The 24,120-nt window shown below is 46.7% G+C and overlaps 12 non-coding genes and 23 pseudogenes across 12 annotated transcripts; all 35 read right to left on the bottom strand.

Annotated features, from left to right (window-relative positions):
• Positions 1–99: 99 nt before the first annotated feature.
• On the bottom strand, positions 100–218 carry LOC136733196 (5S ribosomal RNA). The gene has a single exon (XR_010810101.1). It is a non-coding gene; the product is annotated as a 5S ribosomal RNA (ribosomal RNA).
• A 221-nt stretch (positions 219–439) lies between these two features.
• LOC136732748 (5S ribosomal RNA) lies at positions 440–558 on the bottom strand. Its single transcript, XR_010810028.1, has one exon. It is a non-coding gene; the product is annotated as a 5S ribosomal RNA (ribosomal RNA).
• Positions 559–782: 224 nt separating this feature from the next.
• On the bottom strand, positions 783–901 carry LOC136732998 (uncharacterized; annotated as a pseudogene).
• Positions 902–1,122: 221 nt separating this feature from the next.
• Positions 1,123–1,241, bottom strand: LOC136733033 (uncharacterized; annotated as a pseudogene).
• Positions 1,242–1,457: 216 nt separating this feature from the next.
• Positions 1,458–1,576, bottom strand: LOC136732751 (5S ribosomal RNA). Its single transcript, XR_010810031.1, has one exon. It is a non-coding gene; the product is annotated as a 5S ribosomal RNA (ribosomal RNA).
• A 221-nt stretch (positions 1,577–1,797) lies between these two features.
• Positions 1,798–1,916, bottom strand: LOC136732726 (5S ribosomal RNA). Its single transcript, XR_010810007.1, has one exon. It is a non-coding gene; the product is annotated as a 5S ribosomal RNA (ribosomal RNA).
• A 557-nt stretch (positions 1,917–2,473) lies between these two features.
• Positions 2,474–2,592, bottom strand: LOC136732758 (5S ribosomal RNA). The gene has a single exon (XR_010810038.1). It is a non-coding gene; the product is annotated as a 5S ribosomal RNA (ribosomal RNA).
• A 210-nt stretch (positions 2,593–2,802) lies between these two features.
• Positions 2,803–2,921, bottom strand: LOC136733034 (uncharacterized; annotated as a pseudogene).
• A 215-nt stretch (positions 2,922–3,136) lies between these two features.
• On the bottom strand, positions 3,137–3,255 carry LOC136733102 (uncharacterized; annotated as a pseudogene).
• Positions 3,256–3,465: 210 nt separating this feature from the next.
• LOC136733197 (5S ribosomal RNA) lies at positions 3,466–3,584 on the bottom strand. Its single transcript, XR_010810102.1, has one exon. It is a non-coding gene; the product is annotated as a 5S ribosomal RNA (ribosomal RNA).
• A 211-nt stretch (positions 3,585–3,795) lies between these two features.
• On the bottom strand, positions 3,796–3,914 carry LOC136732812 (uncharacterized; annotated as a pseudogene).
• Positions 3,915–4,138: 224 nt separating this feature from the next.
• LOC136733126 (uncharacterized) lies at positions 4,139–4,257 on the bottom strand (annotated as a pseudogene).
• A 210-nt stretch (positions 4,258–4,467) lies between these two features.
• Positions 4,468–4,586, bottom strand: LOC136732945 (uncharacterized; annotated as a pseudogene).
• A 220-nt stretch (positions 4,587–4,806) lies between these two features.
• On the bottom strand, positions 4,807–4,925 carry LOC136732759 (5S ribosomal RNA). The gene has a single exon (XR_010810039.1). It is a non-coding gene; the product is annotated as a 5S ribosomal RNA (ribosomal RNA).
• A 210-nt stretch (positions 4,926–5,135) lies between these two features.
• LOC136733037 (uncharacterized) lies at positions 5,136–5,254 on the bottom strand (annotated as a pseudogene).
• Positions 5,255–5,469: 215 nt separating this feature from the next.
• LOC136732999 (uncharacterized) lies at positions 5,470–5,588 on the bottom strand (annotated as a pseudogene).
• Positions 5,589–5,798: 210 nt separating this feature from the next.
• On the bottom strand, positions 5,799–5,917 carry LOC136733198 (5S ribosomal RNA). Its single transcript, XR_010810103.1, has one exon. It is a non-coding gene; the product is annotated as a 5S ribosomal RNA (ribosomal RNA).
• Positions 5,918–6,128: 211 nt separating this feature from the next.
• On the bottom strand, positions 6,129–6,247 carry LOC136732814 (uncharacterized; annotated as a pseudogene).
• A 224-nt stretch (positions 6,248–6,471) lies between these two features.
• On the bottom strand, positions 6,472–6,590 carry LOC136732949 (uncharacterized; annotated as a pseudogene).
• Positions 6,591–6,799: 209 nt separating this feature from the next.
• Positions 6,800–6,918, bottom strand: LOC136732784 (uncharacterized; annotated as a pseudogene).
• A 218-nt stretch (positions 6,919–7,136) lies between these two features.
• LOC136732871 (uncharacterized) lies at positions 7,137–7,255 on the bottom strand (annotated as a pseudogene).
• A 219-nt stretch (positions 7,256–7,474) lies between these two features.
• Positions 7,475–7,593, bottom strand: LOC136732697 (5S ribosomal RNA). Its single transcript, XR_010809981.1, has one exon. It is a non-coding gene; the product is annotated as a 5S ribosomal RNA (ribosomal RNA).
• A 219-nt stretch (positions 7,594–7,812) lies between these two features.
• Positions 7,813–7,931, bottom strand: LOC136732920 (5S ribosomal RNA). Its single transcript, XR_010810074.1, has one exon. It is a non-coding gene; the product is annotated as a 5S ribosomal RNA (ribosomal RNA).
• A 220-nt stretch (positions 7,932–8,151) lies between these two features.
• LOC136732825 (uncharacterized) lies at positions 8,152–8,270 on the bottom strand (annotated as a pseudogene).
• Positions 8,271–8,491: 221 nt separating this feature from the next.
• Positions 8,492–8,610, bottom strand: LOC136733146 (uncharacterized; annotated as a pseudogene).
• Positions 8,611–8,821: 211 nt separating this feature from the next.
• LOC136733019 (uncharacterized) lies at positions 8,822–8,940 on the bottom strand (annotated as a pseudogene).
• Positions 8,941–9,159: 219 nt separating this feature from the next.
• On the bottom strand, positions 9,160–9,278 carry LOC136732907 (uncharacterized; annotated as a pseudogene).
• A 219-nt stretch (positions 9,279–9,497) lies between these two features.
• Positions 9,498–9,616, bottom strand: LOC136732768 (5S ribosomal RNA). The gene has a single exon (XR_010810048.1). It is a non-coding gene; the product is annotated as a 5S ribosomal RNA (ribosomal RNA).
• Positions 9,617–9,836: 220 nt separating this feature from the next.
• On the bottom strand, positions 9,837–9,955 carry LOC136732827 (uncharacterized; annotated as a pseudogene).
• A 221-nt stretch (positions 9,956–10,176) lies between these two features.
• Positions 10,177–10,295, bottom strand: LOC136733147 (uncharacterized; annotated as a pseudogene).
• Positions 10,296–10,506: 211 nt separating this feature from the next.
• On the bottom strand, positions 10,507–10,625 carry LOC136732772 (5S ribosomal RNA). The gene has a single exon (XR_010810052.1). It is a non-coding gene; the product is annotated as a 5S ribosomal RNA (ribosomal RNA).
• Positions 10,626–10,843: 218 nt separating this feature from the next.
• LOC136732786 (uncharacterized) lies at positions 10,844–10,962 on the bottom strand (annotated as a pseudogene).
• Positions 10,963–11,182: 220 nt separating this feature from the next.
• Positions 11,183–11,301, bottom strand: LOC136732828 (uncharacterized; annotated as a pseudogene).
• A 220-nt stretch (positions 11,302–11,521) lies between these two features.
• On the bottom strand, positions 11,522–11,640 carry LOC136733148 (uncharacterized; annotated as a pseudogene).
• Positions 11,641–11,857: 217 nt separating this feature from the next.
• On the bottom strand, positions 11,858–11,976 carry LOC136732841 (uncharacterized; annotated as a pseudogene).
• Between the last annotated feature and the right edge of the window lie 12,144 nt (positions 11,977–24,120).

Genomic DNA, 24,120 nt, shown 5'->3' on the forward strand with positions numbered 1-24,120 from the left:
TGAAAGTAGCCGGGTACGTGTACAATTCTTCAATTATATCTCCTGGAGACAGAAAGAGAGTATTAAGAGCTACGATGAAGTTACCCAGGAGACGTAAAAAGCTTGCAGCACCTGGTATTTCTAGGAGGTCTCCCATCCAAGTACTGACCAGGCCCTGCCCCGTTTAGCTTCCGAGATCTGACGAGATCGGGCGCATTCAGGACGGTGTGGCCACAAGCCGAAAGGCCTGGCTGCATGATGCCTCTTAAAGGTTGGCGGGTATTGACGGAACTTCCAGCAAAAAAAAAAAAAAAAAAAAATAGAAAAATGGAGGGAAAAATATCAGTGCAGGAAAGGGTGTTGAAAGTAGCCGGGTACGTGTACAATTCTTCAATTATATCTCCTGGAGACAGAAAGAGAGTATTAAGAGCTACGATGAAGTTACCCAGGAGACGTAAAAAGCTTGCAGCACCTGGTATTTCTAGGAGGTCTACCATCCAAGTACTGACCAGGCCCTGCCCCGTTTAGCTTCCGAGATCTGACGAGATCGGGCGCATTCAGGACGGTGTGGCCACAAGCCAAAAGGCCTGGCTGCATGATGTCTCTTAAAGGATGGCGGGTATTGACGGAACTTCCAGCAAAAAATAAAAATAAAAAAATAAAAAAGAAAAATGGATGGAAAAATATCAGTGCAGCAAAGGGTGTTGACAGTAGCTGGATACGTGTACAATACTTCAATTATATCTCCTCCAGACAGAGAGAGAGTATTAAGAGCTACGATAAAGTTACCCAGGAGACGTAAAAGCTTGCAGCACTAGGTATTTCCAGGAGGTCTCACATTCATGTACTGACCAGGTCCTGCCCCGTTTAGCTTCCGAGATCTGACGAGATCGGGCGCGTTCAGGATGGTGTGGCCGCAAGCCGAGATGCCTGGCTGCATGATGTCTCTTAAAGGCTGGCGGGTATTGACGGAACGTCCAGCAAAAAAAAAAAAAAAAAAAAATAGAAAAATGGAGGGAAAAATATCAGTGCAGCAAAGGGTGTTGAAAGTAGCCGTGTACGTGTACAATTCTTCAATTATATCTCCTGGAGACAGAAAGAGAGTATTAAGAGCTACGATGAAGTTACCCAGGAGACGTAAAAAGCTTGCAGCACCTGGTATTTCCAGGAGGTCACACATCCATGTACTGACCAGGCCCTGCCCCGTTTAGCTTCCGAAATCTGATATGATCGGGCGCATTCAGGACGGTGTGACTACAAGCCAAGAGGCCTGGCTGCATGATGTCTCTTAAAGGCTGGCGGATATTGACGGAACTTCCAGCAAAAAAATAAAATAAAAAGAAAAATGGAGGGAAAAATATCAGTGCAGCAAAGGGTGTTGAAAGTAGCCTAGTACGTGTACAATTCTTCAATTATATCTCCTGGAGACAGAAAGAGAGTATTAAGAGCTACGATGAAGTTACCCAGGAGACGTAAAAGGCTTGCAGCACCTGGTATTTCTAGGAGGTCTCCCATCCAAGTACTGACCAGGCCCTGCCCCGTTTAGCTTCCGAGATCTGACGAGATTGGGCGCATTCAGGACGGTGTGGCCGCAAGCCGAGAGGCCTGGCTGAATGATGTCTCTTAAAGGTTGGCGGGTATTGACGGAACTTCCAGCAAAAAAAAAAAAAAAAAAAAAAAAGAAAAATGGATGGAAAAATATCAGTGCAGCAAAGGGTGTTGACAGTAGCTGGATACATGTACAATTCTTCAATTAAATCTCCTGCAGACAGAAAGAGAGAATTAAGAGCTACGATAAAGTTACCCAGGACACGTAAAAGCTTGCAGCACCAGGTATTTCCAGGAGGTCTCCCATCCAAGTACTGACCAGGTCCTGCCCCGTTTAGCTTCCGAGATCTTATGCGATCGGGCGCGTTCAGGACGGTGTGGCCGCAAGCCGAGAGGCCTGGCTGCATGATGTCTCTTAAAGGTTGGCGGGTATTGACGGAACTTCCAGCAAAAAAAAAAAAAAAAAAAAAAAAAAAAAAAGAAAAATGGATGGAAAAATATCAGTGCAGCAAAGGGTGTTGACAGTAGCTGGGTACGTGTACAATACTTCAATTATATCTCCTCCAGACAGATAGAGAGTATTAAGAGCTACGATAAAGTTACCCAGGAGACGTAAAAGCTAGCAGCACCAGGTACTTCCAGGAGGTCTCACATTCATGTACTGACCAGGTCCTGCCCCGTTTAGCTTCCGAGATCTGACGAGATCGGGCACGTTCAGGATGTTGTGGTCTCAAGCCGAGATGCCTGGCTGCATGATGTCTCTTAAAGGCTGGCGGGTATTGACGGAACTGCCAGCAAAAAAAAAAAAGAAAAATAGAGGGAAATATACCAGTGCAGCAAAGGGTGTTGAAAGTAGCCGGGTACGTGTACAATTCTTCAATTATATCTCCTGGAGACAGAAAGAGAGTATTAAGAGCTACGATGAAGTTACCCAGGAGACGTAAAAAGCTTGCAGCACCTGGTATTTCTAGGAGGTCTCCCATCCAAGTACTGACCAGGCCCTGCCCCGTTTAGCTTCCGAGATCTAACAAGATCGGGCGCGTTCAGGATGGTGTGGCCGCAAGCCGAGATGCCTGGCTGCATGATGTCTCTTAAAGGCTGGCGGGTATTGACGGAACTGACAGCAAAAAAAAAAAAGAAAAATAAAGGGAAATATACCAGTGCAGCAAAGGGTGTTGATAGTAGCCGGGTACGTGTACAATTCTTCAATTATATCTCCTGGAGACAGAAAGAGAGTATTAAGAGCTACGATGAAGTTACCCAGGAGACGTAAAAAGCTTGCAGCACCTGGTATTTCCAGGAGGTCACACATCCATGTACTGACCAGGCCCTGCCCCGTTTAGCTTCCGAAATCTGATATGATCGGGCGCATTCAGGACGGTGTGACTACAAGCCAAGAGGCCTGGCTGCATGATGTCTCTTAAAGGCTGGCGGATATTGACGGAACTTCCAGCAAAAAAATAAAATAAAAAGAAAAATGGAGGGAAAAATATCAGTGCAGCAAAGGGTGTTGAAAGTAGCCTAGTAGGTGTACAATTCTTCAATTAAATCTCCTCCAGACAGAGAGAGAGTATTAAGAGCTACGATAAAGTTACCCAGGAGACGTAAAAGCTTGCAGCACTAGGTATTTCCAGGAGGTCTCACATTCATGTACTGACAAGGTCCTGCCCCGTTTAGCTTCCGAGATCTGACGAGATCGGGCGCGTTCAGGATGGTGTGGCCGCAAGCCGAGATGCCTGGCTGCATGATGTCTCTTAAAGGCTGGCGGGTATTGACGGAACTTCCAGCAAAAAAAAAAAAGAAAAATAGAGGGAAATATACCAGTGCAGCAAAGGGTGTTGAAAGTAGCCGGGTACGTGTACAATTCTTCAATTATATCTCCTGGAGACAGAAAGAGAGTATTAAGAGCTACGATGAAGTCACCCAGGAGACGTAAAAAGCTTGCAGCACCTGGTATTTCTAGGAGGTCTCCCATCCAAGTACTGACCAGGCCCTGCCCCGTTTAGCTTCCGAGATCTGACGAGATCGGGCGCATTCAGGACGGTGTGGCCACAAGCCGAAAGGCCTGGCTGCATGATGTCTCTTAAAGGTTGGCGGGTATTGACGGAACTTCCAGCAAAAAAAAAAAAAAGAAAAATGGATGGAAAAATATCAGTGCAGCAAAGGGTGTTGACAGTAGCTGGGTACGTGTACAATTCTTCAATTAAATCTCCTGCAGACAGAAAGAGAGAATTAAGAGCTACGATAAAGTTACCCAGGACACGTAAAAGCTTACAGCACCTGGTATTTCTAGGAGGTCTACCATCCAAGTACTGACCAGGCCCTGCCCCGTTTAGCTTCCGAGATCTGACGAGATCGGGCGCATTCAGGACGGTGTGGCCACAAGCCGAAAGGCCTGGCTGCATGATGTCTCTTAAAGGTTGGCGGGTATTGACGGAACTTCCAGCAAAAAAGAAAAAGAAAAAAAGAAAAAAGAAAAATGGATGGAAAAATATCAGTGCAGCAAAGGGTGTTGACAGTAGCTGGATACGTGTACAATACTTCAATTATATCTCCTCCAGACAGAGAGAGAGTATTAAGAGCTACGATAAAGTTACCCAGGACACGTAAAAGCTTGCAGCACTAGGTATTTCCAGGAGGTCTCACATTCATGTACTGACCAGGTCCTGCCCCGTTTAGCTTCCGAGATCTGACGACATCGGGAGCGTTCAGGATGGTGTGGCCGCAAGCCGAGATGCCTGGCTGCATGATGTCTCTTAAAGGCTGGCGGGTATTGACGGAACTTCCAGCAAAAAAAAAAAAGAAAAATAGAGGGAAATATACCAGTGCAGCAAAGGGTGTTGAAAGTAGCCGGGTACGTGTACAATTCTTCAATTATATCTCCTGGAGACAGAAAGAGAGTATTAAGAGCTACGATGAAGTTACCCAGGAGACGTAAAAAGCTTGCAGCACCTGGTATTTCTAGGAGGTCTCCCATCCAAGTACTGACCAGACCCTGCCCCGTTCAGCTTCCGAGATCTTACGCGATCGGGCGCATTCAGGACGGTGTGGCCACAAGCCGAAAGGCCTGGCTGCATGATGTCTCTTAAAGGTTGGCGGGTATTGACGGAACTTCCAGCAAAAAAAAAAAAAAAAAAAATAGAAAAATGGAGGGAAAAATATCAGTGCAGGAAAGGGTGTTGAAAGTAGCCGGGTACGTGTACAATTCTTCAATTATATCTCCTGGAGACAGAAAGAGAGTATTAAGAGCTACGATGAAGTTACCCAGGAGACGTAAAAAGCTTGCAGCACCTGGTATTTCTAGGAGGTCTCCCATCCAAGTACTGACCAGGCCCTGCCCCGTTTAGCTTCCGAGATCTAACAAGATCGGGCGCGTTCAGGATGGTGTGGCCGCAAGCCGAGATGCCTGGCTGCATGATGTCTCTTAAAGGCTGGCGGGTATTGACGGAACTGACAGCAAAAAAAAAAAAGAAAAATAAAGGGAAATATACCAGTGCAGCAAAGGGTGTTGAAAGTAGCCGGGTACGTGTACAATTCTTCAATTATATCTCCTGGAGACAGAAAGAGAGTATTAAGAGCTACGATGAAGTTACCCAGGAGACGTAAAAAGCTTGCAGCACCTGGTATTTCCAGGAGGTCACACATCCATGTACTGACCAGGCCCTGCCCCGTTTAGCTTCCGAAATCTGATATGATCGGGCGCATTCAGGACGGTGTGACTACAAGCCAAGAGGCCTGGCTGCATGATGTCTCTTAAAGGCTGGCGGATATTGACGGAACTTCCAGCAAAAAAATAAAATAAAAAGAAAAATGGAGGGAAAAATATCAGTGCAGCAAAGGGTGTTGAAAGTAGCCTAGTAGGTGTACAATTCTTCAAATAAATCTCCTCCAGACAGAGAGAGAGTATTAAGAGCTACGATAAAGTTACCCAGGAGACGTAAAAGCTTGCAGCACTAGGTATTTCCAGGAGGTCTCACATTCATGTACTGACCAGGTCCTGCCCCGTTTAGCTTCCGAGATCTGACGAGATCGGGCGCGTTCAGGATGGTGTGGCCGCAAGCCGAGATGCCTGGCTGCATGATGTCTCTTAAAGGCTGGCGGGTATTGACGGAACTTCCAGCAAAAAAAAAAAAGAAAAATAGAGGGAATTATACCAGTGCAGCAAAGGGTGTTGAAAGTAGCCGGGTACGTGTACAATTCTTCAATTATATCTCCTGGAGACAGAAAGAGAGTATTAAGAGCTACGATGAAGTCACCCAGGAGACGTAAAAAGCTTGCAGCACCTGGTATTTCTAGGAGGTCTCCCATCCAAGTACTGACCAGGCCCTGCCCCGTTTAGCTTCCGAGATCTGACGAGATCGGGCGCATTCAGGACGGTGTGGCCACAAGCCGAAAGGCCTGGCTGCATGATGTCTCTTAAAGGTTGGCGGGTATTGACGGAACTTCCAGCAAAAAAAAAAAAAAGAAAAATGGATGGAAAAATATCAGTGCAGCAAAGGGTGTTGACAGTAGCTGGGTACGTGTACAATTCTTCAATTAAATCTCCTGCAGACAGAAAGAGAGAATTAAGAGCTACGATAAAGTTACCCAGGACACGTAAAAGCTTACAGCACCTGGTATTTCTAGGAGGTCTACCATCCAAGTACTGACCAGGCCCTGCCCCGTTTAGCTTCCGAGATCTGACGAGATCGGGCGCATTCAGGACGGTGTGGCCACAAGCCGAAAGGCCTGGCTGCATGATGTCTCTTAAAGGTTGGCGGGTATTGACGGAACTTCCAGCAAAAAAGAAAAAGAAAAAAAGAAAAAAGAAAAATGGATGGAAAAATATCAGTGCAGCAAAGGGTGTTGACAGTAGCTGGATACGTGTACAATACTTCAATTATATCTCCTCCAGACAGAGAGAGAGTATTAAGAGCTACGATAAAGTTACCCAGGACACGTAAAAGCTTGCAGCACTAGGTATTTCCAGGAGGTCACACATTCATGTACTGACCAGGTCCTGCCCTGTTTAGCTTCCGAGATCTGACGAGATCGGGAGCGTTCAGGATGGTGTGGCCGCAAGCCGAGATGCCTGGCTGCATGATGTCTCTTAAAGGCTGGCGGGTATTGACGGAACTTCCAGCAAAAAAAAAAAAGAAAAATAGAGGGAAATATATCAGTGCAGGAAAGGGTGTTGACAGTAGCTGGATATATGTACAATACTTCAATTGTATCTCCTCCAGACAGAGAGAGAGTATTAAGAGCTACGATAAAGTTACCCAGGAGACGTAAAAGCTTGCAGCACCTGGTATTTCTAGGAGGTCTCCCATCCAAGTACTGACGAGGCCCTGCCCCGTTTAGCTTCCGAGATCTGACGAGATCGGGCGCATTCAGGACGGTGTGGCCGCAAGCCGAGAGGCCTGGCTGCATGATGTCTCTTAAAGGTTGGCGGGTATTGACGGAACTTCCAGCAAAAAAAAAAAAAAAAAAAAAGAAAAATGGATGGAAAAATATCAGTGCAGCAAATGGTGTTGACAGTAGCTGGGTACGTGTACAATACTTCAATTATATCTCCTCCAGACAGATAGAGAGTATTAAGAGCTACGATAAAGTTACCCAGGAGACGTAAAAGCTTGCAGCACCAGGTATTTCCAGGAGGTCTCACATTCAAGTACTGACCAGGTCCTGCCCCGTTTAGCTTCCGAGATCTGACGAGATCGGGCGTGTTCAAGATGGTGTGGCCGCAAGCCGAGATGCCTGGCTGCATGATGTCTCTTAAAGGCTGGCGGGTATTGACGGAATTTCCAGCAAAAAAAAAAAAAAAAAAATAGAAAAATGGAGGGAAAAATATCAGTGCAGGAAAGGGTGTTGAAAGTAGCCGGGTACGTGTACAATTCTTCAATTATATCTCCTGGAGACAGAAAGAGAGTATTAAGAGCTACGATGAAGTTACCCAGGAGAAGTAAAAAGCTTGCAGCACCTGGTATTTCTAGGAGGTCTCCCATCCAAGTACTGACCAGGCCCTGCCCCGTTTAGCTTCCGAGATCTGACGAGATCGGGCGCATTCAGGACGGTGTGGCCACAAGCCGAAAGGCCTGGCTGCATGATGTCTCTTAAAGGTTGGCGGGTATTGACGGAACTTCCAGCAAAAAAAAAAAAAAAAAAAATAGAAAAATGGAGGGAAAAATATCAGTGCAGGAAAGGGTGTTGAAAGTAGCCGGGTACGTGTACAATACTTCAATTATATCTCCTCCAGACAGATAGAGAGTATTAAGAGCTACGATGAAGTTTACCAGGAGACGTAAAAGCTTGCAGCACCAGGTATTTCCTGGAGGTCTCCCATCCAAGTACTGACCAGGCCCTGCCCCGTTTAGCTTCCGAGATCTGACGAGATCGGGCGTGTTCAGGACGGTGTGGCCGCAAGCCAAGAGGCCTGGCTGCATGATGTCTCTTAAAGGCTGGCGGGTATTGACGGAACTTCCAGCAAAAAATAAAAAATAAATAAATAGAAAAATGGAGGGAAAAATATCAGTGCAGGACAGGGTGTTGAAAGTAGCCGGGTACATGTACAATTCTTCAATTATATCTCCTCCAGACTGAATGAGAGTATTAAGAGCTACGCTGAAGTTACCCAGGAGACGTAAAAGCTTGCAGCACCAGGTATTTCCAGGAGGTCTCACATTCAAGTACTGACCAGGTCCTGCCCCGTTTAGCTTCCGAGATCTGACGAGATCGGGCGCGTTCAGGACGGTGTGGCCGCAAGCCGAGATGTCTGGCTGCATGATGTCTCTTAAAGGCTGGCGGTTATTGACGGAATTTCCAGCAAAAAAAAAAAAAAAAAAAAATAGAAAAATGGAGGGAAAAATATCAGTGCAGGAAAGGGTGTTGAAAGTAGCCGGGTACGTGTACAATTCTTCAATTATGTCTTCTCCAGACAGAAAGAGAGTATTAAGAGCTACGATGAAGTTCCCCAGGAGACGTAAAAAGCTGGCAGCACCTGGTATTTCCAGGAGATCTCCCATCGAAGTACTGACCAGGCCCTGCCCCGTTTAGTTTCCGAGATCTGACGAGATCGGGCGCGTTCAGGACTTTGTGTCCGCAAGCCGAGAGGCCTGGCTGCATGATGTCTCTTAAAGGTTGGCGGGTATTGACGGAACTTCCAGCAAAAAAAAAAAAAAGAAAAATGGATGGAAAAATATCAGTGCAGCAAAGGGTGTTGAAAGTAGCCGGGTACATGTACAATTCTTCAATTATATCTCCTGCAGACTGAAAGAGAGTATTAAGAGCTACGATGAAGTTACCCAGGAGACGTAAAAGCTTGCAGCACCAGGTATTTCCAGGAAGTCTCACATTCATGTACTGACCAGGTCCTGCCCCGTTTAGCTTCCGAGATCTGACGAGATCGGGCGCGTTCAAGATGGTGTGGCCGCAAGCCGAGATGCCTGGCTGCATGATGTCTCTTAAAGGCTGGCGGGTATTGACGGAATTTCCAGCAAAAAAAAAAAAAAAAAAATAGAAAAATGGAGGGAAAAATATCAGTGCAGGAAAGGGTGGTGAAAGTAGCCGGGTACGTGTACAATTCTTCAATTATATCTCCTGGAGACAGAAAGAGAGTATTAAGAGCTACGATGAAGTTACCCAGGAGACGTAAAAAGCTTGCAGCACCTGGTATTTCCAGGAGGTCTCCCATCCAAGTACTGATCAGGCCCTGCCCTGTTTAGATTCCGAGATCTAACGAGATCAGGCGCGTTCAGGACAATGTGGCCGCAAGCCAAAAGACCTGGCTGCATGATGTCTCTTAAAGGCTGGCGGGTATTGACGGAACTTCCAGCAAAAAAAAAAAAAAAAAAAAATGGAAAATGGAGGGAAAAATATCAGTGCAGCAAAGGCTGTTGAAAGTAGCCGGGTACGTGTACAATACTTCAATTATATCTCCTCCAGACAGATAGAGAGTATTAAGAGCTACGATGAAGTTTCCCAGGAGACGTAAAAGCTTGCAGCACCAGGTATTTCCTGGAGGTCTCCCATCCAAGTACTGACCAGGCCCTGCCCTGTTTAGCTTCCGAGATCTGACGAGATCGGGCGTGTTCAGGACGGTGTGGCCGCAAGCCAAGAGGCCTGGCTGCATGATGTCTCTTAAAGGCTGGCGGGTATTGACGGAACTTCCAGCAAAAAATAAAAAATAAATAAATAGAAAAATGGAGGGAAAAATATCAGTGCAGGACAGGGTGTTGAAAGTAGCCGGGTACATGTACAATTCTTCAATTATATCTCCTCCAGACTGAATGAGAGTATTAAGAGCTACGCTGAAGTTACCCAGGAGACGTAAAAGCTTGCAGCACCAGGTATTTCCAGGAGGTCTCACATTCAAGTACTGACCAGGTCCTGCCCCGTTTAGCTTCCGAGATCTGACGAGATCGGGCGCGTTCAGGACGGTGTGGCCGCAAGCCGAGATGTCTGGCTGCATGATGTCTCTTAAAGGCTGGCGGTTATTGACGGAATTTCCAGCAAAAAAAAAAAAAAAAAAAAATAGAAAAATGGAGGGAAAAATATCAGTGCAGGAAAGGGTGTTGAAAGTAGCCGGGTACGTGTACAATTCTTCAATTATGTCTTCTCCAGACAGAAAGAGAGTATTAAGAGCTACGATGAAGTTCCCCAGGAGACGTAAAAAGCTGGCAGCACCTGGTATTTCCAGGAGATCTCCCATCGAAGTACTGACCAGGCCCTGCCCCGTTTAGTTTCCGAGATCTGACGAGATCGGGCGCGTTCAGGACTTTGTGTCCGCAAGCCGAGAGGCCTGGCTGCATGATGTCTCTTAAAGGTTGGCGGGTATTGACGGAACTTCCAGCAAAAAAAAAAAAAAGAAAAATGGATGGAAAAATATCAGTGCAGCAAAGGGTGTTGAAAGTAGCCGGGTACATGTACAATTCTTCAATTATATCTCCTCCAGACAGATAGAGAGTATTAAGAGCTACGATAAAGTTACCCAGGAGACGTAAAAGCTTGCAGCACCTGGTATTTCTAGGAGGTCTCCCATCAAAGTACTGACCAGGCCCTTCCCCGTTTAGCTTCCGAGATCAGACGAGATCGGGCGCATTCAGGACAGTGTGGCCACAAGCCGAGAGGCCTGGCTGCATGATGTCTCTTAAAGGCTGGAGGGTATTGACGGAACTTCCAGCAAAAAAAAAAAAAAAAAAAAAGAAAAATGGATGGAATAATATCAGTGCAGCAAAGGGTGTTGACAGTAGCTGGGTACGTGTACAATACTTCAATTATATCTCCTCCAGACAGAAAGAGAGTATTAAGAGCTACGATGAAGTTACCCAGGAGACGAAAAAGCTAGCAGCACCTGGTATTTCCTGGAGGTCTCCCATCCAAGTACTGACCAGGCCCTGCCCCGTTTAGCTTCCGAGATCTGACGAAATCGGGCGTGTTCAGGACGGTGTGGCCGCAAGCCAAGAGGCCTGGCTGCATGATGTCTCTTAAAGGCTGGCGGGTATTGACGGAACTTCCAGCAAAAAATAAAAAATAAATAAATAGAAAAATGGAGGGAAAAATATCAGTGCAGGACAGGGTGTTGAAAGTAGCCGGGTACATGTACAATTCTTCAATTATATCTCCTCCAGACTGAATGAGAGTATTAAGAGCTACGCTGAAGTTACCCAGGAGACGTAAAAGCTTGCAGCACCAGGTATTTCCAGGAGGTCTCACATTCAAGTACTGACCAGGTCCTGCCCCGTTTAGCTTCCGAGATCTGACGAGATCGGGCGCGTTCAGGACGGTGTGGCCGCAAGCCGAGATGTCTGGCTGCATGATGTCTCTTAAAGGCTGGCGGTTATTGACGGAATTTCCAGAAAAAAAAAAAAAAAAAAAAATAGAAAAATGGAGGGAAAAATATCAGTGCAGGAAAGGGTGTTGAAAGTAGCCGGGTACGTGTACAATTCTTCAATTATGTCTTCTCCAGACAGAAAGAGAGTATTAAGAGCTACGATGAAGTTCCCCAGGAGACGTAAAAAGCTGGCAGCACCTGGTATTTCCAGGAGATCTCCCATCGAAGTACTGACCAGGCCCTGCCCCGTTTAGTTTCCGAGATCTGACGAGATCGGGCGCGTTCAGGACTTTGTGTCCGCAAGCCGAGAGGCCTGGCTGCATGATGTCTCTTAAAGGCTGGAGGGTATTGACGGAACTTCCAGCAAAAAAAAAAAAAAAAAAAAAAAAAATGGAGGGAAAAATATCAGTGCAGCAAAGGGTGTTGAAAGTAGCCGGGTATGTGTACAATTCTTCAATAATATCTCCTCCAGACTGAAAGAGAGTACTAAGAGCTACGATGAAGTTACCCAGGAGACGAAAAAGCTTGCTGCACCTGGAATTTCCAGGAGGTCACCCATCCAAGTACTGACCAGGCCCTGCCCCGTTTATTTTCCGAGATCTGACGAGATCGGGCGCGTTCAGGACGGTGTGGCTGCAAGCCAAAAAGCCTGGCTGCATGATGTCTCTTAAAGGCTGGTGGGTATTGACGGAACTTCCAGCAAAAAAAAAATGGATAAAGAAAAATGGAGGGAAAAATATCAGTGCAGCAATGGGTGTTGAAAGTAGCCGGGTACGTGTACAATACTTCAATTATATCTCCTCCAGACAGAAAGAGAGTATTAAGAGCTACGATGAACTCACCTGAAGGATTATTAGGAACACCATACTAATACTGTGTTTGACCCCCTTTCGCCTTCAGAACTGCTTTAATTCTACGTGGCATTGCTTCAACAAGGTGCTGAAAGCATTCTTTAGAAATGTTGGCCCATATTGATAGGATAGCATCTTGCAGTTGATGGAGATTTGTGGGATGCACATCCAGGGCACGAAGCTCCCGTTCCACCACATCCCAAAGATGCTCTATTGGGTTGAGATCTGGTGACTGTGGGGGCCAGTTTAGTACAGTGAACTCATTGTCATGTTCAAGAAACCAATTTGAAATGATTCGACCTTTGTGACATGGTGCATTATCCTGCTGGAAGTAGCCATCAGAGGATGGGTACATGGTGGTCAAAAAGGGATGGACATGGTCAGAAACAATGCTCAGGTAGGCCGTAGCATTTAAACGATGCCCAATTGGCACTAAGGGGCCTAAAGTGTGCCAAGAAGACATCCCCCACACCATTACACCACCACCACCAGCCTGCACAGTGGTAACAAGACATGATGGATCCATGTTCTCATTCTGTTTACGCCAAATTCTGACTCTACCATCTGAATGTCTCACCTCTTTTTCCTATTTGTAGTGGAGATGAGTGGTACCCGGTGGGGTCTTCTGCTGTTGTAGCCCATCCGCCTCAAGGTTGTACGTGTTGTGGCTTCACAAATGCTTTGCTGCATACCTCGTTTGTAACGAGTGGTTATTTCAGTCAAAGTTGCTCTTCTATCAGCTTGAATCAGTCGGCCCATTCTCCTCTGACCTCTAGCATCAACAAGGCATTTTCGCCCACAGGACTGCCGCATACTGGATGTTTTTCCCTTTTCACACCATTCTTTGTAAACCCTAGAAATGGTTGTGCGTGAAAATCCCAGTAACTGAGCAGATTGTGAAATACTCAGACCGGCCCGTCTGGCACCAACAACCATGCCACGCTCAAAATTGCTTAAATCACCTTTCATTCCCATTCAGACATTCAGTTTGGAGTTCAGGAGATTGTCTTGACCAGGACCACACCCCTAAATGCATTGAAGCAACTGCCATGTGATTGGTTGATTAGATAATTGCATTAATGAGAAATTGAACAGGTGTTCCTAATAATCCTTTAGGTGAGTGTATATGTATGTATGTGTATGTATGTCCAATTGCTTTGACAATACAAATGAAATGAATTGAGAGAGAGAGAGAGAGAGAGAGAGAGAGAGAGACAGACAGACAGACAGACTGACAAACACAAACAGACACACACACACACACACACACACACACACACACACACAGCCAGCCAGCCAGCCAGCCAGCCAGCTCAGCGATGACATCACAAGCCTCTCTCAGCTGACTGCTATGACATCACAGAGCATGAACATTCCGTTGCTTGCCGTCTGTCAACCACTCAGTCACTGCCAGCCAGACTGGCTGGCTGGCTGGATGGGGGGGCTGCTTGCTGCTGCTGTGTACCTTAGCAAGCTTATTTGCTTGACCGGCCTTCCTACTCCTCTGCCCACATGCCCACCTATGCCCGATCTGCTGTTCACCTGGATCACAGCTCCGCCCCAACAAGGCAGATCCTCCCAAAAATGGTACAAACTGATCCACGTTCCCCTCCACAGAAAGCTTTAGCCCAAAATAAGGGACACATTCTGCCCAATATGTCAGCGCCAACCACAGCCTGAGGGACACAGTGACACACGAGCACCGGCTGTAAATATAATGTAAATACTCGTTTGTAATGCATGTCATTGTATTTCAAAAAAGGAATCTGGAAATGGTATACCTATTTTCTTTATTTGTATGTATTAAAGATCACATTTTATTACATTTTCTTTTTCTGTACTTCATTACATCTTATTGTGATTCATAATTCTATTATTTATTTTCCGTGTATATGTATGTATGTATGTATTGTGACAAACCAAGGGGCAGGGTCATACATGGCAGATATGTCAGGCCAGGTCTGCTGCAAGGTGTGTACTCTAGGGTAGAATACCGACCCTAGGCAACTACACTCCCCAGAAACCCTCAGGCAGCCATTCTAGCACCTAATGTGGTCACTTGGTGTTACTTCCTCAATTATTCACCAGGTATATAAGGCGGGCCTGAGAGAGAGAGAAGTGAGAGACAATAGGGTGAGTTATCTGGAAAACAGAGGTAGCTCATAAGGAGAAAGCCAAGACTTATTTATTCCAGACTTTGTTTAAAATAGAATGATTATGTAAGATTAGTTACAACTCCAGTGTGAGTTAGGTTTTGTTTTCAGATTTGTTTTGTTTGAAGTAAACATACAGGCACAGCCCTGTATTTGCAACCTCCTCCCTGGGTCATGACTGGTTTTTACTCCTAAGAAGATCACAGAGAAGACCCGCACATGTTTATAGCCAAGGCGTTTTGTCACATTTGGTGTAGAATGCGGGCAGCACCTCATGAAACCCAGACTGGCTGAGTGAATTTTTTTATCCAAAAAAAAAAAAACTACAGGCTGTAATAGCCCAACAGGAAGCGACCAGGGTGCAGCAGGTGGCTCACCAGGATGCTATGCGGATGCATCAGGAAGCACTGCAGGTCCAGCATGATACAAATAAAATGTTTAGAGAACAGCAGGAAAAGGTGACTAAAGAGCTGAAAGAGAGTGTTGAAGCACTTGCAACCAGGATTGGGCCACAGGGGGCTGCAACCCATTCCACTCCCCGCACCAATCACTTTCTGCAGAAAATGACAAAACAGGACGATGTTGAGGCCTTCCTTATGACCTTTGAGAGGACAGCGGAGAGAGGGATGGCCAAAAGATTCCTGGGCAGGGCTTGTGGCACCTTATCTGGCAGGGGATGCACAGAAAGCGTACTTTGATCTGGAGCTGAAGGACGCCCAGGACTATGATAAATTGAAAGCGGAGATAATGACCCGATTGGGCGTGACCACCGCAGTGAGGGCACATCGGTTTCAGCAGTGGGCCTACCAACCAGGACAACCAATCCGAACGCAGATGTTTGATCTGATCCATCTGGCCAGGAAATGGCTACAGCCAGAGGTCCATTCATCAGCCGAGGTGGTGGAGGCCATAGTCCTTGACAACTACCAACGCTGTTTGCCCAAGGACGTTCGACGCTGGGTTGGCCAGAATGAGGTGCTGTCCGCTGACACCTTGGTGGCCATTGTAGAGCGGTTCTATAGAGCCGGAGCAGCAGAGCATGTACCGGAGGTTAAAAACTCGTTCCCCAGGCCATGACGAACCAGCGGACCGGGTAAGATGGTTCCAAAGTACTCTGGGAAACATGACGCGCTGGGTTGGAAGAAAAGAGCAAGACTGGGGGGGGCAAAGGTGGGGCCTAAAGCCGAGACTAAGGGTTATAGGGGGTCACCATCACAACCAATTGTCTGCTACAATTGTGACAAAGTAGGACATATTGCGGCCCACTGCCCAGGTAGAGAGGAACCAATGCAATGTAATGTGTGTGATATGGGGAAAGAGAAACCGGTATTTTATGCCTGCCCTGTTGGGACGGATGTTTTCATAGGCGGAGTACCTAATCCAAAACACATGTGTACAGTGATAGTCGATGAGAAAGAAGTGGCTGCTCTACTCGACTCTGGCAGTATGGTTACACTGGTCACAGAAAAATTAGTAGCGACCAACAAGCTGGATAGACATCAGGAGCTCAGTATCACATGCACACATGGTGACACACGCCCCTATCCCACAGCCCTTGTAAACATACAGACAGAGGCCGGGAAACTAGATTACGAAGTCGGTGTGGTACCCAACATGCCATATGATGTGATACTGGGACGATATTTTCCTAATTTTGGAAAACTAGATAGAAAACATAGTAAATTGGAAATGCACACTGAAAACTGTAAGCCAGAAGTTGCCTCGATCCCACAACTAGAGCTAAAAGTAGACCTGGTTCCAGTTGAGTCGACAGTGAAGGTTTTGGTTGGGGAAAATTAAACTGAAAACATAGGGGTGGAATGTAGTGACGTAGATGACCCTATGGAGGGTGAGGAACCCAGCACTAGCAGGGTGGGTGAGAATCCATTCATAGAGACCCCTGAAGCTGAAGTGTCAGTGTTAGAGGGACTCCCCACTGATTTTGGCAGCGCACAGGTGCGAGATCTCACTCTACACTATGCTAAAGAAAATGTGAAGGTAGTAAATGGGACCCCTATGACTACTGCAGACCCGCCAACAGCTTATCCTTATTTTATGGTAAAAAATGACCTATTGTACCGTGTAAATAAGATAGGGGTGGACATTGTGGAGCAATTGCTAGTTCCCACCCCATTCAGACGAACAGTTCTCAATCTGGCACATGGGCATATCCTGGGGGGACATCTGGGGATGGACAAAACCAAGGATAGACTCCTGAGGAGGTTTTACTGGCCAGGCGTACATGCAGACGTGACAGAACATTGTAGCTCATGTCCTGAATGTCAACTACATGCTCCTAAACCAGCCTTCAGAAGCCCACTGGTCCCTTTGCCCATCATAGAGACCCCCTTTGCTAGGATAGCTATGGATGTGGTGGGACCTCTCCCGAAATCAGCCAGAGGGCATCAGTATATACTGGTTATTTTGGATTATGCCACCAGGTACCCAGAAGCCATTCCACTGCGGACCATGGCTTCAAAAGGTATTGCAAAAGAGCTAATGTTGATGTGTAGTAGGGTGGGGATACCGAGGGAGATATTAACAGATCAGGGCACACCCTTTATGTCTAAGGTTATGACCGATCTGTGTAAATTGTTGCAGGTTAAGCAGTTGAGAACATCAGTCTACCACCCACAAACAGATGGGTTGGTTGAGAGATTTAATAGGACCCTGAAGTCCATGCTAAGAAAGGTAATCGATAAGGATGGGAAAAATTGGGAATTCATGCTGCCCTACTTGATGTCTGCCATTAGGGAAGTCCCACAGGCTTCCCTGGGCTTTTCGCCTTTTGAACTGTTATATGGGAGGCACCCCAGGGGGATATTAGACATAGCCCGTGAAACGTGGGAACACGAGTCCACTCCTTTCCGGAGTGTAGTCGAGCACATCAATGCTATGCAAGAGAGAATAGCCACAGTCACTCCCATTGTGAGAGAGCACCTAAGGCAGGCACAGGAACACCAACAATTCGCCTATAATCGTCAGGCTACACTGAGGGTGTTCCAGCCTGGTGATAGGGTGTTGGTGTTGGTTCCCACTGTAGAATGTAAATTTCTGGCTACGTGGATGGGACCTTATGAGATTATAGAGCGAATACGGGAAGTGAACTATAAGGTTCAGCAACCCGGCCGCCGACCCCCAGAACAAATATATCATGTCAACTTAATAAAAGCCTGGAAGGACAGGGAAGTGTTGATGTTGACTTACCCCCCTCAGCCACTAGGGACACCGAAGGTGAATATTGCAGCTGCCTTGTCACCTGACCAGTTGAAGGAGGTGAACGACTTGATAATACGTAATAGGGAAGTTTTCTCAGGCATACCGGGGCGTACCCATTTAGTCTCTCACAACATTGTGTCTCTCCCAGGAAAGAAGGTAAATATGAGGCCTTACAGGGTACCAGAAGCTCGCAGGAACACTATTAGAAATGAGGTTAAGAAATGCTGGAGGCAGGGGTTATTGAAGAATCCCACAGTGAGTGGTCCAGCCCTATAGTCATGGTTTCCAAACCTGATGGCTCCTGGAGATTCTGTAATGATTTTAGAAAGGTTAATGAAATTTCAAAGTTTGATGCATACCCAATGCCCCGAGTAGATGAATTGTTAGAGAATATTGGGAATGCTCGCTATATTTCAACTATTGACTTAGCCAAGGGCTACTGGCAGATTCCCTTGACCCCGGGTGCCAAAGAAAAAACAGCCTTTGCAACCCCAGATGGTCTGTTTCACTACACAGTGATGCCCTTTGGCCTGCATGGTGCTCCTGCCACCTTTCAAAGGTTGATGGACCACATACTTAGACCACACAGGACGTATGCGGCAGCATATTTAGATGATGTGGTCATTCACAGTCCAGATTGGGAATCACATTTGTCTCAGCTCCAAGCGGTATTGGATTCAATACATGCAGCAGGCCTGATGGCTAATCCAACCAAATGCAATTTGGGGTTGGAAGAGGCCAAATACTTGGGCTATACAGTAGGGAGGGTTATGGTGAAACCCCAAATATCCAAGGTTGAAGCCATAAACTCTTGGCCTAGGCCTGTCAATAAAAAGCAGGTTAGGGCATTTTTAGGGTTAACTGGGTATTACCGGAGGTTTATTCCCAACTATGCTACCTTAGTGGCCCCTCTGACTGATATGACTAAGGCTACAGAACCCAATATGGTTAGATGGGGTGATACAGCAAACCGGGCTTTCCGGAGCCTACAGGAGGCGCTCTGCCGCAACCCCGTTTTAATGGTACCTGACTTTCAGAAAGAATTTATAGTCCAGACGGACGCCTCTGAGGTGGGGATCGGAATGGTTTTGTCCCAAAGAATGGGTGATCACGAACACCCGGTGTTGTTCCTTAGCAGAAAGTTGGAATCCAATGAAATAAATTATTTGGTAGTTGAAAAAGAATGTTTGGCAGTGAAGTGGGCTTTGGACAGTCTTCGATACTATTTGTTGGGCAGGCACTTCACCCTGATCACTGACCATGCCCCCCTCACTTGGATGCATCGTTCGAAAGACAGGAATGCCTGTGTGATGAGGTGGTTTTTGAGTCTCCAACATTTTCATTTCACCCTGCAGCACAGGCCAGGGAAGGCCATGGGGAATGTTGATGGGCTGTCCCGGGTGCATGCTTTTTTGCGGCTGTCGCTCGACCTATGGGGTCGCAGCTGGGGGGGAGGATGTGGGACAAACCAAGGGGCAGGGTCATACATGGCAGATATGTCAGGCCAGGTCTGCTGCAAGGTCTGCACTCTAGGGAAGAAAACCGACCCTAGACAACTACACTCCCCAGAAACCCTCAGGCAGCCTAATGTGGTCACTTGGTGCTACTTCCTCAATTATTCACCAAGTATATAAGGCAGAAAGATAGAGTCAAGCTAGAAGGTCAGGCCAGAAGCTAGTTTGATTTCTGTTTGTTATTTACGATGAGAACCTTGGAAACAATGTCAAACGGTATGACCTACGTGCCTGTTCCCTAAAACCATGTGTAGACCTATGGACTCTGTTCTATAATGATATATGTTCTGCTTAGTTAGCCTTTAAGATAACATAGTAATGACTTTCTAGCATGTATGCATGTATGTATGTATATATATATATATATATATATATATATATATATTTTTTTGTATGTATGAATGTATGTATGTCCAATTGCTTTGACAATACAAATGAATTGAATTGAGAGGGAGAGAGAGAGAGAGAGAGAGAGAGAGAGACAGACAGACTGAAAAACAGACAAACAGACACACACACACACACACAGACATACACACACACACACAGAGCCAGCCAGCCAGCCAGCTCAGCGATGACATCACGAGCCTCTCTCAGCTGACTGCTATGACATCACAGAGCACGTACATTCCGTTGCTTGCCGTCTGACAACCACTCAGTCACTGCCAGCCAGACTGGCTGGCTGGCTGGATGTGGGGGATGCTTGCTGCTGCTGCGTACCTTAGCAAGCTTATTTGCTTGACCGGCCTTCCAACTCCTCTGCCCACATGCCCACCTATGCCCGATCTGCTGTTCACCTGGTCACAGCTCCGCCCCAACAAGGCAGATTCTCCCAAAAATGGTACAAACTGATCCACGTTCCCCTCCACGGAAAGCTTTAGCCCAAAATAAGGGACAAATTCTGTAACAACATAATGGATGCCCACCCAACCTGTGACAAAACTGAGATAAAAGAAAAACGCCAGTCCTCCTGGGGGAGGGACACACAGCCACCCTGGCTGCCCAATATGTCAGCGCCTACCACAGCCTGAGGGACACAGTGACACACGAGCACCGGCTGTAAATATAATGTAAATACTCGTTTGTTATGCATGTCATTGTATTTCAAAAAAGGAATCTGGAATTTTTTTTACATTTTCATTTTCTGTACTTCATTACATCTTATTGTGATTCATAATTCTATTATTTATTTTCCGTGTAGATGTATGTATGTATGTATGTATGTATGTATGTATATGTATGTATGTCCAATTGCTTTGACAATACAAATGAATTGAATTGAGAGGGAGAGAGAGAAAGAGAGAGAGAGAGAGAGAGAGAGAGAGAGAGAGAGAGAGAGAGAGAGAGAGGAATATGAGCTCCTAAAAAACATTTGTTTTTATACATAAGCGGATTTAATTTGTCATTTACAAATGAATATATAGCACTATAAACATACACAGAAGACATGGAATAGAAATTCAGAAGAAAAAGTATTCAAAAAATAATAATTTTAAGAGAAACACAAAAAGAAGAAAGCAGAGAGACAGTTCAGGAAGAAAAGTCAGAAAAGAAAAGCTGAAGACAAGAATTGGAGGTAAGAGACAAATAATTAAACAAAAAAATATGTATTAATAAAATAAATAAGCATTCTCAGTAGTTGACTCAGCCAATGAAAATGCAGAGCTCCGATTTGAATAGAGTGACAGTAGGAGAGAGCCCAATTGCCACTGAGACTGATAGAAATCTATCGAACAGCAGTCTGACTGCAGAGCTGCCTTTTGAAATCCGATACCCTGAAGACATTCGCTCTGCACAGGCTAAGAAGGACTACAAACAAGCTGTGATGAGAGCATCTCCTGAGACCCTCATCCTAGACTACACCGGTAAAGGAGAAAACAGGGTCAAGAACAATCTACTGTTCTACACCGCCTTTCACAAAACCCTGTGCCAGACATACCCCAATAACAACAAGAGGGGCATTAGCAGAGGCAGGCAGATCTCAGTGCTGGTAGAGAAAGACACAGACAGTGTGATGCTCACTTTTAATGTATACCACAACGGGACCATCATGGTGCAGGGCAGCGAGAGCAGCCTGGACCAATTAGCTCTCGGCTTCCACACCTCAAAGCAGCAGACTGAGGTAGAGAAACAAGAGCCAGAGCCGGCCACCCTGCAGTCTGCCCCCAGCCACACGGAGCCAGACAGTGCCCCATCTCCCACAGACTGCCCCCCTGTCTCCCCAAAACTCTCCAGCAACATTAAAACACTAAAGGAATGCCTATCAGTGCTGGAGCTGGAGTTTGCGGAGTTCAGGGGGCAGACCTTGAGCACCCTGGCCCAGACCTCCTTGTGCGATCAGCTCCGGGATGAGATGCACAGACTAAAGATGCAGCACAAGGCTGAGATCCATGAGCTGAGAGCAGCAGTGAGAGACCTGGAGGAGCAGAGCCAAACCCTGAGGACGGAGCTGCGCAGAGCGAGGGAGGAGCTGACCAGGACACCCCAGCACAGCTAGCTGAGGAGCCTGCAGAGCCAGCTGGAGGAGCTAAGAGAGGAGCTACACATCACTGGAGCACAGAGACTGCACTGCACTGACCCCACAACACCTCCAAACCCTGACGCACCCACTGATCCACCCACACTCCCCACCACTCCTGACACACCCACTATCACCAGACCTGCCACTAATACACAACCCCCTGAAACGCCACTCCCCCAAAACACACCCGCTGCCCCCACCACTCCCGACGCAAACCCGGAGTGGCAGGTCAACGCAGAGGTGGTCATTCTGAGCGAATCCAATGGGAAGTTCCTGGTTGAGAGGCGCCTCTTCCCTGGGCGAAAAGTGAAAAAGCTTTGGTGCTCCACAGCACAGAGAGCCCTGGAGCTGCTCTCCAAGAGGAGGCTTTGCCAAGTCAAACACATCCTCATCCACACCGGCACTAACGACCTGAGTGCCCGCAGGGGCGATGTGGCCTCAGCCCTGAGACAGGTAGCAACGAAAGCCACAGAGGAATTCCCAACTGCCAAAATTTCCATCTCCACACTGCTGCCCCGCACAGACGTGCCCCTGCACATCATCCAGGCCATCAACGCAGAAGTGTCCCGAAGATGTGCCCTCCTCCCCAACGTCCACCTGGCACACCACTGAGACATCCAGCCACATCACCTGTATGACCACGTCCACCTCAACAAGACGGGTGTGAGGATCATCTCAAAGGTCCTCAAGGACACAACCCTGGGCCGAAACCCCACACACCCCCACCTCGAGACCAGGAGCAAACCCCCCAGCCCCCGGCCACATCCCCAGCCACCGGCTCCACCCCAGCCCCAGCCCCTGAGACCCCGCGGCCCCATTCCCCACCCCCCCATCCCCAGAGGGCCCGTCCAGCACAGCAGAGCGGACAGCCGGGGACCAGCACAGCCACACAGCCACGCAGCAGCGGCTTCCAGAGCCTGGAGGCCCGATGCTGCCCAGCTGGCCCAGATAAGGCAACTCCTCAGTGTCATCTGTACCACACTGCTGAGTTAACTGAGCCTCAACACACATATATATGGTTGTGGAGATGGAGAGTAAGAAAAAATGTGATTTAATTATTCTGATATTTTGATGCAAAGATAAAATCTTTGAGTGATTATTATGTATATCCATATATAATTATTAATAGTAATATAATATCAGTTGTAGACCACAAATTAAACTTTCTTATGTAGAAGAGACAAGTATAATAAAATATATTAACATGTCCTTTAAAATAAGCAGTTGGAATATGCAGGGTTTACGCTCCTCAACTTTTGGAATGAAGAGCACAGGCCCTGAACTGATCAACACTGTAAATAGTTCAGATGTTTTCATTCTTGTAGAGACTTGGTGCTGTGCAGATATGTCTATACACTGGATGGATACAATGGATACAGGGAGCTGATTGTGCCCTCCTATAAAAAACCCAAAGTCAGGTGTGGCAGGGCCTCGTGGGGGATTATCGTGTGGTACAGGGAGGAGCTCCGAGCAGCCCTATGCCCAGTACAGAGAGGAGACACACACCTGTGGATGAAAATCAGAAAAGACACCCTACAAAATAACACAGATATATACCTATGTGCAATTTATATGCCACCCGCAGACTCCCCCTACTATAATGAGGAAGGCTTTCATGAGCTTCAAAACGAAATCTGCCACTTCCAGACCCTGGGCTCTGTACTGCTGTGTGGCGATCTCAATGCCAGGACTGGCAGAGAGATGGACTACATCAATACAGAGGGGAACACACACCTGTTCGGAGACTCCCCGCTGTGCCACACACACACCTCCACACTGACACAGCCACGACAGCGTGGTAAACAAGAGCAGGAAGCAGGTAGTGCGCCTATGTAAAAGCCTGGGTCTATATATCATCAATGGCAGGACCAGGGGGTACTCTCTGGGGAGATTCACATACTGCTCGGCTCTGGGCAGCAGTGTGGTGGACTACGCCATAACTGACCTGGACCCACAAGCCAACAATGCGTTTATAGTCAGACAACAATCTCCACTATCAGACCACAGCCAAATAACACTTTACCTAAAAAGATCAGCGCAGCCACAAGTCAGAGCCAAACTTCCCACAAAACAGGTCTCCCTGCCACCCAGTTAGAGATGGTCAGAGCCCAGGACAGAGAACTACACAAGAGCCCTGAATAGTGATGAGATTGAAAACATGTTAGACAGATATCAATCCTCACACTATCAAATAAACCAAAACGGAATAAACTCAGCCACCAAAACACTGAATGAAATATTTGAGAGACTGGCTTTAAAATCAAACATTAAAACAATTAAAAACCAAAATATGAAATCGTCTAAAAGAAAAAAAGAACAGTGGTGTGACCAGGAGTGTGAAACTTCTAGGAAACACCTGAGACATCTCTCCAACACTAAACACAGAGAGCCCGACAACCAGGAGGCTCGCCTCAGCTACTGCCAGGCCCTGCGGCACTACAAGCAACTCCTCAGGAAGAAAAAAGACCACTATATGGGCAGAATAAATACCCCAAAAACAAAAAATGAAATACCAATTCAAAATGGA

This window comes from Amia ocellicauda, unplaced genomic scaffold, assembly GCF_036373705.1.
Source record: "Amia ocellicauda isolate fAmiCal2 unplaced genomic scaffold, fAmiCal2.hap1 HAP1_SCAFFOLD_35, whole genome shotgun sequence".
Taxonomy (NCBI): domain Eukaryota; kingdom Metazoa; phylum Chordata; class Actinopteri; order Amiiformes; family Amiidae; genus Amia; species Amia ocellicauda.